We start from the raw sequence: 19627 nt of genomic DNA, 5'->3' as shown, positions 1-19627 counted from the left end.
TGATCTAAGGCCAAACCCTCTACTCTGCGCTGGCTCTCTCCACTCTTGTCTAATCAAGGATTTCCCTTCTACTGTGTCACCTCTCTCCTGCATCATCAATTATTTGCTCTCTACTAGATGCTCCTATCAGCATACAAAGATGTAATATCTCCTATATTAAAGGAAAAAAAAATCTTTTCTTTGTTCCCACATTCCCATTCTAATTATGGGCCCATTGCTCTGCTCCTCTATATAGCAAACCTACTCAGAAAGGATAACTACTTAATGTTTCCACTTCCCTTTCTCCCATTTACCTATTTTTGTCCTCTCCACAACATGGAAACTATTCTTTTCAAGGTTATTAATTATCTCTATGATGCCAAATCCTATACTGAATTATCAGTTCTCATCTAGATCTACTGGAAGCATAGGACTAATAATCAATCTCTCTTCCTAATAACACTTTTCTACTTGGTTTCTGGGACAATTCTTATCTCCCTGCTCATTTCCTCTTATATGCTCTGCCAGATCCTCTAGATACTGGAGTGTCCCATAGCTTAGTCTTCCAACATCAGTTATTCTCTGCCTACACTTACTTCCAAAGTGATTTCATCTGGTCTAAAGACTTCAAATACCACGATGATTCAAAAATCTTCATCGACAGCTATGGTATCTTTCTCTCCTGAATTTCAGACTAACATATCTAGTTGCCTACTTCACATTTCCACTAAGATCTGATAGACATTACAAATTTAGCATGTCCAAAACCAAACTCCTAATCCCCTAACGTCCTCTCTTGGCCACATCCTGAAAGGCTCTAGATGATTTTTCACTCACCTACCTTTCTAACCTAATCTTCTAACAATTTCCCCCTTGGATCATTTCACTACAACGAACAAACTAACCTTCCAGTCTCTGGAACACATAAAGTATAAGCACACCTACCTGCATATGCCAAACCTCTTGTTCAATGCATTCACATGGCTTGCTCTCACACTTCTTTCAAATCTCTGCTCAAATGTCGCCTGAACACTCTATATAATTGCCCCGACTCTTGTATCATTACGCTCCTTCATGGCCCCTTCCACCAACTAACACGCTATATTTATGTATCTATGGTCCTATCGTTCCAGTGGAACACAAGATCCATGAAGAAGAGATAGACTTGTTCACTCCCGCATCTCCAGTGCCTTGGACAGCAGCTCATCTGAGACACTCCACCAGCATCTGCTGAATGAATGAACATCAACTTGCCTGATGACCAAACACAGTTCACTGAAACTTACTTTTTAACCAAATTTAAATTTTCTTTTTTTATTAGCCTAAACTGGATTTGAGGAATTAAATATTCCTTTTTCATGATTTAATGAAAAAGTATATAGGCATAATTCTTTATCAATACTATTTAATAATCTATTCATTACAATAGAAAAGTTTTATTGCATTGTACTTTTCTGCAGAAGGAGTTTATCGGTTTCATCAGATTCTTTAAATGACTTGAGGTTAAAAAATTTAAAAACATTGCCTAATTAAATTGTTTTATTTCATGACTTCATAACAATGATTTTTTTTAAAAAAAGATTTATTTGAGAATTACTTACACCACACTATTGAATGTATCATATGCCGTCTACTAAGCATTTCACTCAAGCAAATACACAATCACCATTAAATATAGAGTTCCAATTACAGGATGCTACCTGTATTATATAGATCTAGTCTTATATGACAACTCCTTACCAGTAGAAACAAGGTGAATTTGTAGCAATGCCTAAAGAAACGGTTTCAATTCTGTTTGTAGTCACTTTTCTTTCTTTCATTGTCCTATTTGTTACATCTGCTGATACTATTCAATATCTAATACGAGTCTTCATATGAATGACTGTTTTTGTACTCTTGTAGCAGTGCTTTCATATTAATGCAGGAACGTAGAAATTAGTCTACCTATAATTACATGCACACAATTCTATTTCTATTACTAGAGTTTTGCTATCCCTGAATTACATTTGTACTTATTTTACACGATAAATGTTCTGACCACATTGAAAGAGTAGATGTTTGTCATAAAATTTTAAGATTTCTGTAGACCATGATTAATCAACCCAAGCTGAGCAGCCACCACACACAGAGACACAAATACACACACAAACACACACACACACAAAGGTGCTATTATAGAAATTCTCCTCCTACCCTTGATCATAAGTCAAAATTAGGTAAAACAATATTGATCGTGGTGCACTAAGTGTCCAATTCTTTCCTAGTAAACCAAGTTTCCAGCTTTAGGCAGACCCCTATGGGGTGAGGAGAACTGGAGAGCTGGCAGTCAGTGGGTGACAGATGCTGGGGCCAAATCACCCTGACAACTCCTCTCCATAATAAATCTGAGAAGCTAATCTCTGCTAAATTGTTAATGGCTGCTAATGAGATCCTCCATACTCAGTTACCCTTCCTGATAGCATATTTGCATTTAAATGAGCCCCTTCTGGAAGGACTCCCTAGCCCAAAGGAGCGGTTCAAATGCTGACAGCTTCAGGCACCCAGGGCCTCTGGCTCTGGTTTCACATTGCCCTTGCTGAAACTCATGATATCATTAGGCCATTTGATCTCTAATTCCAGAATATCAGAAAGGAAGCGTTCCAGATCTCAAAGTCATGATCCAAAGATTAGGTTTCGGAAAGGACTGTGAAATGAAAACTCATAGAGTAAAAAACTGATCTCTTTCACCTCACTCTAGCCTCTGCTCAGCAAATTAAGTTATCTCGCATACTGGTGCATGTCAAGTTCCAAGAAGTCAGATTCAAACCCTATATGTTGACCTTAGACATTCTCATTTCTTTTTCCTTTTCTGTCCAGTTCCCCTCTGCCTCTCACCATGGTACAGTATCTGAAGCAGTGAATTCCTGCCACTGAACAACTTTAACTTTTGTCTTTTCCCCAGCACCATCAACACTGTCTCTCTTCCACAACTAAAAACACCTAGTAAGAGTGCTTTGACAGAGGAAGGAGCCTAAATTATCCTGAGAAACTGTCTATCCCTCCAGTGAGTTTGGCTTCATGAATAAAAACTGCAACAAGAAGGACAATAAAATATGTTCTGGGAGCGCCCCAAGTCACCACACTTAATCCCCACTGCCTCAGACAAATTGAAGGAAAAGATCAAAGATCTACTCTCACTCTTAAGGACAAGCCTAGGTAGTAGCCATTGTTCCCCTTGTTTCAAAGATGAGACAAAGTCAGGCTGTGCATGGAAGGATGCGATCCCAGGTCTGATCAACTGTGAAACCTTGGACCTCCAGAGTCATTTCAGTCCTCTGGTCCCCTTTACCTTCTCATCCTTCCTCCCCTTGACTTTATGTGAACTTTTACCTCTAACGCCTGATACCTAGCAAATTCTTCCACTAAACTGTAAATTATTAACCATAAAGCTTAGCATGGTCTCTCTTCCAGGGTATTTAGAACTTTAAAAGGAGATGGAAGTCCGTCAAGTGGGCAAGGATAATGCTTATCCAGCATGAGCTCCCCCTAACGTCTGCACCAGGCGATTTCATGTCATCTCATATCCTCACAATAATCTTCTGTGGTTGGGATCCTAAACTTCTTTTTACCAGGGACCCCGTTGACACAGTCACTCTTCTTAAAATAATGCTTTTAAATTCACAAAATATAATACATAGAATTTCGAAGGAAACATCACTAATTTTAAAATGCAGTTATTAAAATATTTTAAAAACCAAATTTGTGATGTAGAAATGTAGGGGTATTTAAGCTCATTAGATAACAAGATGTAACATTGGTTCTATTAACTCCTATACTCAAAAACAGTGATGTCGGGGGAATAGGTTAACAATTCTGATCCTGACATACATGTGCACTAGAACTGAACATTAAGCAAATGGATAGTGGGTGGTAGGAGCCATTTTTCTCACTATGGAAGCAGGAATTTACAGATAAGCAAAGAGAGGAAGCTAGAATGATTTACATATTAATGGATTAGTGTTGGAGACATTGGTATGCACTCATATTTAGCTCAACATAGATACAGATGGTTACATAAATATTTATAGATATGCATATATACATAGGTTAGTATAAACATAGATTTCTTTGTTCTCTCACTTGACAGAGCCTAAACAAAATAACACCCCACTAGCAACCAGCATGCCTGGAGCCCAGATCTTAGTTTCTATTACCACTCTCCAATAAAAGGAACCAGAGCTCCTTGGAGAAATGGCTGATTCCAGGACTGGGGCAGGGAATACACAAGATGGGCCAAGAGCATATGTAGTGTCAAAAAGTAAGAAATTGTTAACACACACACGCACACATACACACACACAGACTCCCCAAAGGGAATATGTCAAAGGAGCATAGGAGTCAACAGAAAGAGATTTGAATGGCCAAAGCTGGAACAATTTGAACAGGATACAGTAGTACTGGATTATAATACAAAGTATAAAATAATATCCATAAGTCTATATTGATATAAATAAATTAATATTTGCGGGAGAATAGATAAGTCTTCTGTGCAGAAAAATTCCAAATACTGCCCTCAAGGAGGTGAAGCATAACTCTCACTCCTTAGGTGTGGGCTTCACACAGTGACTTCCTTCCAATAAGTCCAGTAGGGCAGGGGTGGAGGGGTAACTTGATAGTGGAGAAATCTGAGACACTACCTCAGCCAGGTGATTAAGGTCATCATCAACAGTCATAAACCACATTGATAGTATGTAGCCTTGCTATGATGTTATGAAAATGGCACTTTATCTCTGCGGTTGTCCTCCCAATAAACCCTAACTCCGTTCTTATCATGAGAAAGATTACAATGGTGAGGCATGCTACAAAATATTTGATCAGTACTCCTCAAAAGTATCAAGGTCATCAAAAACAGGAAAAGTCTGAGAAACGGTCACAGCCCAGAGGAACAATAAGGGGACATAGCTAAATCTAATGTCCTGTCCTAATGGGAACCTGGAACAGGATTAAGGATATTAAGTAGAACCCAAGGAAATCTGAATAAGGTACAGACTTTGGTTAATATTAATGTATCAATATTGGTTCATTAACCGTAACAAAGATACCATACTAATGTAAGATGTTAATAATAGAGGAAACTGGGGATGAGATATATGGGAACTCTGTACTATCTCCTTAATTTTTCCGTGTATCTAAAACCATTCTAAAAAATAAATAAAAATAAGTCTATTAAATAAAACAAAAACTGTAATGATGATTTGATTGTAGCATCAGAGTGGTGATATTTTGAGATATCTACGAAAACTGCAATAGGAAATGCTCTGTGACTTCTATTGGTGACTAAATTTCAGGTACTCCTAATATTACTGTGGTTTGTTGTCTGCATTTATCTTTAAAGGAAATGCTAAATGCTAAATTTCAATTAGAGGTTAGTGAAGCTAAAGATGTAATATTCCCATCCAGATTCCACATACTCTGTGATACAGATTAAGAACGCTCTGCTCTATGGTGACATTAACGTCCTATTTTTATGAAAGTGAGGTTGAGAGAAACAAATCAGGTTGTTTCAGCTTTTAAAAAGCATATGTTACAGCACAAAGGGCACGATCTGCTCCCGGCCAAACAAAAGCTAATCGTCAAGAGGCAAGATGGTGGCAGAGAAAGGGCATTTTGTTACAGCTTACTAGCAAGAGGAAAGATGGCCGGCTAATGTCTGGATGAACCATCCTAATGGGGCACAGAATCTTGAAGCAGTTATATAGGCCAGTGGGTTATAGGGAGGGGTTAGGAATGTTGACCCTCTGGTGTTACAGACTGGGAGTCGCCACACCAGATAGACTCTCTGTCTGAGTGTCATCACATTCCTAAGGAACTCAAAAAAACAAAGTTATCCTCTTATCGCAGCTGGGAGGTATATCCACAAGCAAGGGTCATAAACTCCACAGAGCACTTAGACCTCCTCGATGGTGCATATCCAGCTGGGTTAATCAGAGGTCATTCAAAGTTACAATATGACTTCTTTCTAGAACGTGACTTCCCTTACGTCAATCTTGTGTTGAAACGGTGTGGTATACATTTTAGGACCAAGAAGTCTTACTGAGTTTTATTGAAACTCTGTTGCTACACTACCTTCTAATTTTGGAACTGCTAAACAGAGGGATGGGAACATTTTATTGAGCAAAGGTGCTCCCCTGACCTCACGCAATGCACGGTTTAGGTTGCTGGACAAATCCGCAGGCTAAAGCTGGCCTGGACCTAATGATGGGCATTTCCCAAAGCAAAGCAAGCTGAAGGAAGGAACACCGCTCACACAAACCCTAGTGTCAAAGAACCTCTCTACTTGGAAATGGCTAGACAATAGCAAAAGAAACCCTGGCTCAGCTGTAAAGAAAGCAAATCCTTGGTCTTTTTTCCCCCTTAAACCCCCAAACTGCTGATCTAGTCAGCAGAGGAGAGAGAGAGGGAGAGAGAGAGAGAGAGAGAGAGAGAGCCTGAGAGAGACTTGTTAATAGCTGGTGCCAATTTAAAGAGGGAAGGAAGGGGATTATATGCTTATTATTCCTAAAGCCAATTCGGATAAATCCTTCGGGAAAGAAAGAGATACAGCCATCTGCTAATGTAGATTCTGCTTCTTGGTTTCCAAATTTTATAGCTGTCACCAGAGCAGTCTGCCCACTTTGAGGGAGGGGGGTCTCGGGTGTTAGAGGGAACATCTGTCCACCAAGGTCACCAGTAAACACGAACAACATCCTGGGGCGACCCCTCTCTGTCTCCTTGAGTGCTTTCTCGGGTCGGTCCCACTTCTCCACCCCTTTGGGAATTTCCCGTTCCATTACGTAGGCGAGAGGGCGAGAGGTCCCAGCTTTCATAATTGTGAGTGGTGTGGCTGCATGTGCGTGCTTGTGTGTGTGTGTGTGTGTGTGTGTGTGTTGGGGGAAAGAGGAGCGTGCTCCAGGGTTCTTCGAAAGATTGCCAATTTAAAACATCTGGGGAGTGTTTGAATGTTTATCTTCAAAGACAATCCCAGTCTCCAATTCAGCGAAATGAACAATACTGATAAGGGAGAGGCGGAGGGTGGAAACCCACACGGTGGAATGGAGCTGTCCATGCAGCGGGAGGGACGGGGGAGCGCCGGCAGGAAAGCGCTCTGCAGACCGTGTCTCTCTGGCTCTCCTCTCTCGGGCCACGATCCGGAGACGCTTCCTCTGTCAAAGCATTAATAGAAAATACACCTAAAACCCGGAGGGGCAGGGGTAACCGGGTGCCATGTCCAGGCGCCCTTCCCCGGGGCCCGGAGAGGTCCCTCTCCCCCCGCGGCTGGCGCGCAATGCGGCGCTCCGGCCGGGCGGGGGATGACTTCATGCGGCCGAGCTCGGCGCTCGGCGGGAGCAGCTGCTGCAGCTGCAGGTGGGGCGGGGGCCGGCAGAGCTGACCGCGACCGCGACCGCCACCGCGACCGCGACCACGCACCCGGCCGGCGCGGCGCCACTGCGGCCCGGCCCGGCGCCCAGGACATGCGCTGACTCCGGCCCGAGAAGGTAAGCAGCAGGCTATTATTAGCTTTGGCCACACTGCGCGGTGCTTTCCGCTCGGTTACTAATGGGGTTTGCAATACAGAGGGAAGAAGGGCAAGAACCGCGCTGCATCCTGCCGTGAGAAAGGAGCAACAACTGGGATGGAAATGTTCATCAGCCGAGTGCCTGAGATCGGAGGAGCGGTGTTAATGGGCAGACAAAGAAGGCGGTCAGCCTCTACACTCTTTTAAAGATAATCGTCCATTTCAATGCCAGGCTCGCTTAGATGTGGAAGAGGATTCCAAAAGTAAAATAATTTCATTTGCACTTTTCCCTTCCTTCCTTTAACCTTCACTTGGTTCTTTTCTGGTTTTAGAGCAGCAGGTCCTTGCCAGCAGCCTGGGGAAGTGATCAGAAATCTTCCCTCTCCTTCTACAGTCCGTCGTCCTCCCCTTTCCAGTTGTCAGAATGGGTCTGTGCTCATTTCAATGTCAAAACCCTTCTGCAGTATTAGAAAGAGTCTCTGTTTCGAAGAGGAGAAACTTCTCTTGTCTCCTGGAGTTCAGCTTGGGTTGAGAAGCACTTGTCTTGCTTCTCCCTTCATTCCTCATCTTCTCTGTCAATCATTTCATTGATTTTTTTTTTTTTTTTTCTATCTGGGATGCTGTGCCCATTCACAGGCCAACTCTTGTCAACTCCTATCCCCCGCCTCTGTTCCATGACTGATTTTGTCAAGGGCATTGCCTTAGACCTGTTTTGGTGTTCTTTCTCTCTCCCTACTGATACCTGTGTCCTTTCGCCGGATACATGGCATGAGAAATCCTGCTTTTAGCCCAGGACCAACATGGTCTCCAATAACTCCCTTCATTGTAGTCACTGCACATACCAGAAGGGTTTTGAGGACAGCAGGATCTGTTGGGGTGTGAGAAACAGGACCAGACCTACAGATTTTGCTCCCTGTGCGTAGGCATAGGTGGAACTACTCATGTGAATGTCAATCTTTCTAGCTTTCTTGAAGGTTTTTCAGTCCAGCTGTGTTGTGAGGCACCTGGCTGTGTAGGGTTTGGGGCAAGTCCTTCCCCGAAAGCAAGCAGCGCATTTGTCCTAGGATTCCCCGATCACCTCAGAAGGGTTTCCAGAGAGGCCTTCCCCACAGGCAGTCAGAAAGCCAATGGAGCTCAGGTTATTTGAGCATCCTCAACTTAGTCTCCCCATTTAGGGGTTCCTACCTCTTGTCCTAGGATTTCCTTACACACCCCTTGCTGCTGAGCTGAAGTGCCTGTTCCTGTTGCCACCTAGAGATGTGTATTTGAATAATATGCTGTGAAATGGTGAAGATGGCTGTGATGGGGATTGCAAATGTGCCACTTCACCAAGAGAGAACAGTTGCAATAAGCCAGACTGTGGGGCGTCTGTGTGCCAATATTCTGTTTAAAAGGAGATCTGTTATCTTTAAACTTGAAATTAGAGAGACAGTCTGACTCAACAGCCATGTAATTGTATCTTAACAAATTAAAACAGGAGATCAGTGAAAAGGAGTGGCAGGGTGTATAGCTAAAAAATAGACCTCTGCTCACTTTCCTTTTTAAATATTGCTTTTAGACAGAAATACCGGTTCTGAAAAATTATGTTAATTCTATTATATATTATTATTGCTTTTCTGATTACAGAGTCTCTTTTTTGAAATACACTTTAGAAAGATTTGAGTTGGTTTCTTTGTCTCCACCTTCAGTGTCTGAGGCAGAGGGAGTGGACGGCTGGGCAAAGCCCACTTTAAGTGGCCCACTCCAGGGGCTGTTCCCTGGATGATGAAAACCTCAGGACCGATTTTGTTTGTTTGTTGTTATTATTATGTGATGAGTGCACGGTTTGGGTTTGAAATATTAAATTTTCAAGATTCCAGAATTTTGAATCAGGCACACCAACTAGAAGAGGGAACAAAGAACAAGATCATTCTACCACCTTTCTTTCCTAGTCTTAAAATATTTAACTATATAAATAACTATTCTGGATAATAAGTGATAGACATTAGTATAATAATTCATTTTTAAGAAGCTAGTCCAAGGTAAACGAAATAACAGATTAGTGCAATTGATCTTAAGTACAATAAAATTTCTATAATTTTGAGGCGTCTTTATGTTGAAGAGTAGTGCCTGAGAATACCCTAATGATGCTTAGAAACTGCAAGTGTCTATTATTGGCTTCTGAAGAAACTGAATTCTTTGGCAATAAATGGGTCAGGATTAGGGGACTGGTGCTGCCTAAACCAGCGTCATACCTGCCAGTGATTTCACAGGTGGGAAGGATCCACTCAGTTATGGACTAGAGTTGGAGAAGCCTTTGGGGAAGAAAGAAAACAAGTAAGAAAATTTAACTTTTTTCATTTCGATGCAACTGAAGAAGGTAATTAAATTTAAGGGATTTCTGAATTTGGACTTTGTTATGTGTTAACAATTTCTGAGCAAAGTTTTAAATTCACAACCCTAGAAGAAATATATGTCTGATTTCATGCCTGAAATTGATGTATGACTTTATTTCCTTTTCTTTAAACCTTTTCCAAGGAAAGGAAAGATCACTTGCCCGGTGTTCAGAAATGGACGGGGAATGAAAAGTAGAAGGATGCGCGCTATTAGATGCTAAATGAACTGCAGGCGCTTTTGTAGGTTTGACAAAGTGGAATTGAAGTCAGTCTGCTGCTTTCCAACCACGTAAAAAAAAAAACCTTAGTCTGGGGGCGGTCAATGTGATCAGTAACGTAGAGAGTACGAACTGAGGAGTCAGGGTTGCTCTCTCGTTACAAAAGGCATTTTCTGATGCTGCATTGCTGCCCTTAGCCACAATCGAAATGGCTTATCCTGAGGTTTCGAAAATGGAAAAGAAAAAAAAAGCAGGAATACTAAGACTGAAGAAGAAATATCATTTCTATTCAACCAGGGCCTCCACTGAGAATGGGGAGAAAAAGTACTATTTTGAAAGTTGTCGTGGTGTCTTAATGGCCAGAATTCTGTCATATTTTACTCTGTTCATTATGTCTTGAAGTTCTCTTCTATGTTCTTTTTAAATTAAATGCTTGTGTTTAAAAGTGTTATTCGTAAGTAATCTGTGTCAGGCACTGACATACTTTTGTCTCTAGTCTCTTACTAATCTCCTTAAACGACCCCGTGCCCAGCCTAAACCACGTGGTCTTATTTCCAGTTTGTGCCCCATGATGTCATGCCTGTATGTCTCGGTTGTTCCTTTCACCCGTTCCATGTTGACCCCTTGCTCACGTCAGACACTGCCTCTTCCACGACGCCTTCCCCGTACGCTCCTTTCTTCTCACATCCCATGTGTTTTTGTCTAAATTCCTAAACCGTGTTTTATCTTCGTGTGTCCTCTTGTGTGAACATGCTCTGCTCTTCTAAAATACCCTTGGAGAGCACGGTTGTGACCAACAACTTTTTCTTACCTGCAACTCACAGTACAGTGCCTCGCTGTGTATACACATAGTAGATGTTCAGTAGTTTGATTTTAGTGAAGAAATTACTCAGTATTTACCAGGGGTATATATCTACCTACTCTTCTCTGCTAGTCAAGTTAGGCTCTAAATAAGTGTGAAAGTACCAATTTAATTGTTTAAAATCCTTATATAATAACAAAGATAGTGAAAGTACATTCAAATAGTTATAGTCAACAAAAGTTATTGTGAGCCCTCATATGTATATTAGTTCATAAATATTAAAAAGCATGGTAGGCATAGCAAAACGAAACTTCAGAGAAGACGTTGTCCCTACTTTCAATATGCTTGTGTTGTATTAAAAAAGAGTAAGCAGAGAAGGCACCATCCACATATCAACACTCATCTAGTTTCAAGGCCCTCTGGGAGGTATTTTCATCTATGGTACCTGGTGTCATCTTTCTGCTCTATACCAATTTTACATTGAGGAAACTGAGTCTCAGAGAAGTCACCTAATGACAGTGACTCTTTCGAAATTACCATGCTGCTCTTTGAAGTGTAATAGAGTGAAGGAAAGCTGTATAAAAACCCAACGGCAGAGCCGTCAGAGTCATTGAAAATTTTTGTGATTAATCTTCCCAGTACTTCTTAAATGCTTGGGCCCACCATCCCCTTTGATAATTCAGTAAAGGCCCTGCATGCACTTCCCAAGCACTTACACAAACACACACAGAGGGAGGGAATCTTGCATGCAATAGCAGGTGTTTAAGGACCCAGTAAAGCCCCCCTTAGCCACAGGTTTAAGGACTTCCACTTTGCACTCACTTTGACAATATTTGTCTCTATTATCAGCCCAGACATTGCTGGTACTTGAAATGAGTTTCTCTTTCTATTGTTCTCGCTGCTTTAGGAGCTAAAACGAGAGCTCTAGCACTGGCACAAAGGCAGCTGAGATGACTAGGAGGCGAGTGCCAGTGAGATTAGTGAGTCAGAGAACCTTCTTCATGGGAAAGGAATCCTAGAAGGAGCTCTGAATGCTACACGTTCCAAATGACTTACTTGGGGTTTCCCAATCGAACCATTTTTACAAAACAGAAACGATTCTCAGACTTCGAGTGCAATACTGTCAAATACGTCAAAGAACGTTGCCAGCAGTTGAGTGGTGAAATATATTCAGTTCTCCTAGGATGGACGTATGCCTGTCTCAAAGTTACTATTTCTTTCTGGTAATGCTCTCTGCAGTAATATATTTGCTTTTGCCAAGTTAAGGAAGAATGACAAGTTATATTCATCCCTCCTAGGGTCTAAAACAATTGCCAGCATAAAAATGAATTAAAACTCTTAGCTGGTGCTGGAGGAGACCAGTATTAGCTAGCGTCATTCCTGCTGACGCTAGTGTTCAAAGAGGGGTGTGACAAGAATATTAGAAAACACAGAGACGGAGAAACGGACAGAGAGAAAACTCAAGAGGACAACTTCAGCCGCTGCTTTCTTTCCATTTCCCAAAATATAATAACAGCTGTATAAGCTCCCAAAATAAGTGTAATTGTATAGAAACTTCATAATATGGGGCAAATTTGTGCTTTATTTTGTAGTAGAGTTTTGTTATTTTTTATTGTGGTAAAATATATATAACACAAAATTTACTGTTTTTACCATTTTTAAGTGTACAGTTCACTGATACTAAATCCATTCATGATGTTGAGCAAACATCCATTTTCCATTTTCAGAACTTGCTCCTCATCTCAAACAGAAACTCTGCAGACATTAAACAATAACCCCTCCTTCTCTCCTCCCCTCGGCCTCTGGTGATCTCTGCTTTGCTTTCTATGTCTATGAATTTGCCTATTCCAGGTACTTTGTGTAAGTGGAATCATAAAATATTTGTCCTTTTATGTCCGGTGTCTTTCACTTAGCATAATGTTTTCAAAGTTCATCCATGTGGTAGCATGCATCAGAATTTCATTCTTTTTTAAGGCTGAATGATATTTCATTGTATATACTTATATATACCACATTTAGTAATTTTTAGTTGCAAACACTTTTAGTACATTGTCTTTCTATTATATTACAGATATCCAGCATATAACACTACCATATTACCTTTAGTAGATGCTTAATAATGTGTACTATGAGGGCGCCATAATTTTATTCAATCAAAATCCATTGCCAAACATTTATTAATTTCCAAATTTTTTATGATTTCAAGCTATGTGGTAATGGACATAGAGGTACACGTCTTTAGATGTTGGTGTTTTTACTTTTGATGGAAGAATTCTTGGAGTGATATGGAGTGGTATTGTTGGGTCAGAGATTATGCACAAACATTTAGAATTTGAGTACATACGTTACTATAAAAATCATAAAGTTCATAAACAGTATTTCTGCATCATCTTCTGTAATGGTTTCTAACTATCTTAAAAATGAATGCAAGGAACATAAGGGAATTCACTTAACATGATTTGAGCAAAGGAGTATTCTCACTTTTTCATTTCTGGTTCATATAGCTTCAATACTATGCACAAGTATTGAAAGATCTCAAGTCTCTCAAACACATATTTTATCATTTCAAAAATATTACAGTGCATTATAGCTGTCAGTCAAGTCTTGTAACAACAATGTAGAAACATCTATTGCTAGCTTTCTGGTTTTCTTTTTAAGCTCCATCAATGGGTCATTTGTATTCAGCCTAATCTAACATTTGGTCTGTTTTTAAGTTCAAATTTATTTACCTGCGTTATGCTAAATCATTTATTTTGTTGTTTTTTCCTTAGTTTCTCTTTAGTATGTTCTCTTTAATTTATCTTGGAACAGAATAATTAAAGCCCAATTATGAGAGTGTCTTATTTAAGCTAAACTACAGAATATTGGAGTCTCTGAAGTATAAACAGAATTGACTAGACTTTTAACTACCCTCCTCAGAATAAGACTGTCTTGATTTGCATTGTCCAAGGAAGCAGAAACAGAGAGCTTGCTGGCGATTGCGTCATGTTTAACTCAGATTAGACGTTAACATGCTAAAAGGGCGAGGATGAAGCAACATGTTTATAACATATTTTTGAAAAGCTACTTCAAACTGAAGGGTTGCAAGCACATAGGTAGACACACCCTAGAAATTTCACAACAGTATTTTAAGGTCTGCTTTTTCTTTAGGTGATTGAGGTGGAGGGACCTGTTAATAAACATTTCTCCTGTTATTTACTTTTTTCTTTATTGCTCTCTGATCAAACCCTCATTAAAAAGCAGACATAAAACAAATCAGCATTCTGACCTTTCCCTGAATCAGCAACAACAAGCCCACATCGCACACAGTGCGCGCAGTGCAGTGGCTGTGAGCCTGAGGGGGGACGCGTCGGGTTTGGGTCCATGCAATAGTAGCAGCAACACAACCTGCTTTGTTCCTTCTGTTGAATACTGCAGAATTTGAATAAACTTAGAAAAGTCAGTAATATCATTAGTGCCTTTTCTTACACTCCTCTCCATGGTCTTTCACACTCAAGTTCTGTGATAGTTGAAATGTAGTGAAAACCGACCAGGGTGTTAATACCCTCTATCCATTCACAAAACTCAGTCCTGCTAAGACTTGCAGAAATAGTGTTGACTCTGGATTGATGGTTGTTCAATGGAATTGCTGAGAATAACCTATCAGATTTGCTAAATCCAAAATCAGATTTAAAGCCCATCCAATTTTAAGGATTGTAAAGATTTAAGATTTTAATAATTGTTATATATGGTAATATATACAAATTTTCCGAAAAGTAAATTTATATGTATGAGTTTTTAATTATAAGGTATGCTCACTGGAGAATAATGCATTTTTAGCAGGATTCACTCTGAAAAGACTGCATTAGCACTTCTTTTTAACCACTACCCTCAAAAATAAATTGTGACAAATCATTGTTCATCCAAGTTAATCTCTCTTCTCAAGGAAGTGAGTTGTTCTGGGGGAAATTGCCTTCATGTAATTTGTGCTTTCCTGCAGCAGATCAAGCTGAAATGAAATGAGGCTGACACTCTTAACACTTGGGATACACCCACACTTACTAGAATTACCTAATGATCAGTACAGAAGGGTTTTATAATAAAGAAATATGTATCTACTGAGAATCTCCATTGATAAAAGTTAGTTGAGACATGGCTGGTGATCCTGTAGAGGAGAAATCTAAATTACATTGCTTACATCATCTCCATATTAGGGAACAAACCAGGATTGCAAAGCAAGGCATGAGACAGTAGCATTTGGTATTTTCTATAAGTGTTTAAATTTCTAGGGAGCTTATTGGTATCATATACTATGGTAACACTCAGTAAATGTAAACTTATTTTAAAACAGTCAAATATCAAGAGTGTAAAAATTTCTGCAACTCAAATGGTCAGTTGGGTACTTGAATTTATCATAGGCATTTACAAAATATTCGTTGAACAACAAAATGAATCAACACTGTTTAGTTTCGAAAGCTGCCCCCCAATACGAAATAATTGGTATTCTACATAAGTTTATTGTGCGTATATTTGTAGGTGCGGTGGGGAGGAATTATGGACGGGGCTCCCTCTCCCCTGTGTCTTGCCCCACCGTATGCTCTTACTCTGAGGTTTTGGTAAGATGGAAATCAGAGGTGGTGGGTACTGAAGTTTGAGGTGTATGTAGTAAGCAGTTCAAGACACTCAACGGAGCACAGTCCATTACCCAGGACAGGAAAGCATATGACCTTACCTTCTTTCTTGGACTACAGTGGATTTGGACTTTTAGAAAACTCAAAATGCGAGATGCAGATTTTAATCATAAAATTTTAGTCAGTGGTTCTCTTATCTCCTTGTCTTTTTCAATTTCATTTATTGTGAAGAACACAATCATAGAGAAAGCAAAATCTCAGTCAATTGCAAATTTTTTCCACCTGCAAGCAGGCTTGAGCTAGTGGACTTGTGACATCTTCATGGGGCTTTGTGAAGTCACTATTTCGCCACAAAAATGAAATCTGACATTAAAATGGTCTGACACTAAACAGGCTTTGAGTAAGGAGAGGAAGGTTGGCATCTTGGTCATCATTTAGGGGAAAAACAGTAATCTGTTCACTTAAATACTTACTTGTTTAAATTTCCCCTTAATAAATAAAATGGAAAATGAAATAAAATGGCAGGACACTGTCGTGAAAGCAAAGCAAATGGTTTGATCTCAAAATGTCTGACTATAAAATCAGTGGGTTTTGTTCAACTCGATAATTTCATTCCTAAAGCTCTTGAGCAGGTTTTGGTCATTTTCAAGATCAATCCCAAAGCTTGAAACATTTATCTTCAAAGTATTCTGATCACTAGATCTTCTCCTTTCCTTTTCTCTCTTTGTTTTATTTTTATTTTTATCTTTGGGGGGGGGGGGCGCTGTTTAGTTACCACTTGTGTCCAAGTCCTGCCTTTCAGGAAGTGAATCTGGGCTTTAAATTCCACCTGGTTTGAATCTCAAGTTACTTAACCTCTGTGAGTTGTATCTTCATTTTTAAAACAGGAAAATCACAGTTGTTCTGAAGATGAGAAAATATAACATAAAAGAGAGCTTAGTGCAGTGTCTGAAACATAGTAAGGGTAAATAAATGCTTCCAATTTTTATTGTTTTAATTCTCATGGGCAATTTAAAAACATCTCATTACCACAGCTTTCCCCAGATGTTTGTGAACTCTTTTTTTCCTCCCTTTCTCCTTGTTAGTTAAACGAAGCCTCAAAAGACTCTGAACCTCAAGGGAAGATGTCTCAATGCAGATAATGCCAGTGGCGAGGGGCGGGGGAGGCTGAGGCCACCACAGTGCCAAGTTGTCAGGCTCTGAGCCGCAGGTGCTGTGGGAATTAGTCTTCGCTTCTATTTTTAACTCTGCAAGCAGTTGATAGGATGACCTGGGAAAAGTCACTCGGCCATTAATTCTGCATCTTAGTTTCTGTCTGAATTGTACCATAGGTCTAATCACTCTTTTCACTGACTCATTATCAGAAATGATATGAAAGTTGTTGAAGAAAGGTGTTGATTTTCAGAAGCAAGTGTAGTATAAAATGGAAATGTTCCCTTACTTGAATGCAACAGTTGACTTTTATTTTTTTTGGTGATACAGTATTGAAGTTCCTGGAAGGCAGCAACTTTAATTTGTAAAGAGTTGTTAACATTTGCTTCCTCTAACAAAAGCCTTTGAAGATCTGCTAATTATCCGCCTTTTATCTAAACATGTATGTTTTAATATGCAAATATTGAAGAAGTTTCTTATTGTTAATCAATATCAAGTTGTCCAAAAAGGAAAATTAGCCTGTAACTCCATTGTACATCATATACAAAGGACTTTTTTTGCTATATGATACTTTTCTATTTTACTGAAGTTCAAAGAATTTAGAGAGAACATATAAGCATTTTAATATTCAGGGTCTTGTTCACTACTAGGTGTACTGATTAGATTTGCTCAGTAGCAACACCTTTAAACTGAACTAAAAAATAGAGCCCCAATTAATATGACAACTTCCAGAAACACCTGCCTATAAAAACTGCATTGTTAATACACACACACTTTAGCATGATGACAATTTTTATTGGGCTTGGAAAGCACGTAATTTTAGATTTTTTCTTATATGGCTTTTTATTATTGATGTGGGCCTTTCGTTCGAGGAAACAAGTACAAAAGCTGCCTAGAGGCTTACATATTAAATGTGAGCCATAGAATTTTGTGGTGATCAACAACTCCAGCCAAATTTGCAATAATTTATTTTGATTGGTAGAACCTATTCATGTGTACCTAACTTTATTCTTTCAAGCAAGAGGTGCAAGTCATCACTAGGCGTAACTTTGTCCTGAATTTCCAAGCCAATATTGTTAATCCCTGTTTAAATACTGATCATTAGCTATTCACCAAGACTTGAGGCATATTTTTCGCATAGATTGATTCTAAGATGAGATGGTGCAAACAGTTAAAATACCTGTTTTAAATATGCATGTACATACATGCAGACACATATATTATAAATAAATTTATATATTGTATGTGTATTTTATATTTAACCAATTTTGTGTTCGAATGTATATACATATATGTGCATGTGTATATGTCTGTTTTTATGAACATTTTCTTTATATTTCAAATATTTGATCGCATTATATTTGAATTTTATTTAAATAGATTCTTGGAGAAGCACTTGAAGAATCTTTGTTTCAGAGCTAAGTTTTGCAAAGAAAACTTATTTTTCCATTGGCTGTTTATTTTTCAAAAGTTAAAAGAATATTTTTAAAATTTCAAAGTGATTCTTTAATATATAGATATGAATATATACCTATTTCAGATTGCTATATAACATAGCAATATAACATATATGTTGTATATATATATATTAAATATATATAATGTTTTTAAAGTTGACCTTACCAGGTTATAACCATTATCCCATTATGTGAGAATAGTGGTATGGTTGCATTTCAGCTTAGAACGTGCTTCTGTTTCATTTGATAATATTTTATTTGTTAAGTTCTCTGGCCTTCCATCAGGTTTTCTGCTTTGAGAGATATATTTCACAATACATAAGAAGTATTCTTCTATATTTGTATTTCATGCCATAATTTTCCAGTATCTTACAAAATCTTAATTTGGAATGTTCTCATTTGAATAGACTGTTTCAGAATGGAGACTTGTCCCTTTGTGAATCATCAGATCTGTTCTTTAGGTATTTCTCACTTTTTCTGTTGGAGAATGAGTAGGAAAAGGGAGGAAGGAAACTGTTTGCAATATGGAACATTCCAGTCCTCTTTCTACACTTATACGTAGTAAAATGTGCTCTCATAGTAAAACTAGAAACATGAGAGTGGCAGTTACATAGCCCCCAATTAGGACACAGATCCAATATACTGTAATTTTTTCAAATAAGAAAGCCAAACTTGGTCTGGCATTTATTTCAGTCTTCCTCACAATCCTGACCCAGGTAGTATACTATTAACTAGATTCTTTTTAAATAGCCATATGTTGATTAATGACATCTATCTTTGGTTCTGCTTTGTTTTAACTTAGTTTCATAGCACTGTTATACAGAGGCCTATATTAACACATGCCTGAGCTGGATTGTTGGCTTTCCTCCTGCTTTATATCTGATTAGCAATATGATTTTAAAACGCTTAAAGGCCAGACCTCTCAATTAGAAAATGTAAGTACAATAAAAGCAATGTTTTTAAAATTAATTCTGAAATACATTTCTCTTCACATTAAAGATTATAATCTTATAGACGTGGATGTTTGGATAAATAAAAGTATAAGATTAATCATCTATTAACTTATGTTACCAAAAGTTCCTTCCAAATCCTTTCTAGGACACAAATATTTATGACATTTCTTTACTGTTTTCGTTTTATTAATTTATTAAAGTATTATATGTCTAATATTTCATATAAACACTGCATAGATTGTTAAAACTAGTTTAGGAATTTTAATTCAGTATATAAATATACTAACCTCTGTTGAAATTGCTACAACTTTAGGGTCAAAATTAATTTAAAGGTTACTGGTGTTATTATTCTGGTTTCTAATAACTTCTGTCTGAAATAAATGCACTATAAAGACAAAAATATCCCTGGCTTAGAGTTTCTGCCCTATTAATCGCATACTAAGATGTCTCTTGGATATCAATAAAATGATATACTTTAGCGCATAGCCTATGAAATGACTGGCCAGTTGGCAGGCAACCCTTGACAATAAAACATACCTGATACTCC

The 19627-nt window shown here is 38.7% G+C and overlaps 1 protein-coding gene across 4 annotated transcripts in view; it reads left to right on the top strand.

The window, feature by feature from the left end:
• The first annotated feature begins 7274 nt into the window (after positions 1 to 7274).
• The window catches only part of PKIA (cAMP-dependent protein kinase inhibitor alpha), an 84026-nt gene continuing 71673 nt past the window's right edge, over positions 7275 to 19627 (top strand). Inside the window, exon 1 of one of the 4 annotated variants that reach the window (XM_005613045.4) lies at positions 7275 to 7493. The gene's annotated coding sequence lies outside the window, so the exon portion shown is untranslated. Of the gene's footprint in view, positions 7494 to 7570; positions 7777 to 19627 lie in introns of those variants that run through there. The other 3 variants (XM_070221410.1, XM_070221409.1, XM_070221411.1) reach the window with 3 other exon arrangements.

This window comes from Equus caballus, chromosome 9 (assembly GCF_041296265.1).
Source record: "Equus caballus isolate H_3958 breed thoroughbred chromosome 9, TB-T2T, whole genome shotgun sequence".
NCBI lineage: Eukaryota > Metazoa > Chordata > Mammalia > Perissodactyla > Equidae > Equus > Equus caballus.
The sequence above is the reverse complement of the archived record's forward strand: the minus strand, read 5'-3'. Positions and strand labels throughout refer to the sequence as shown.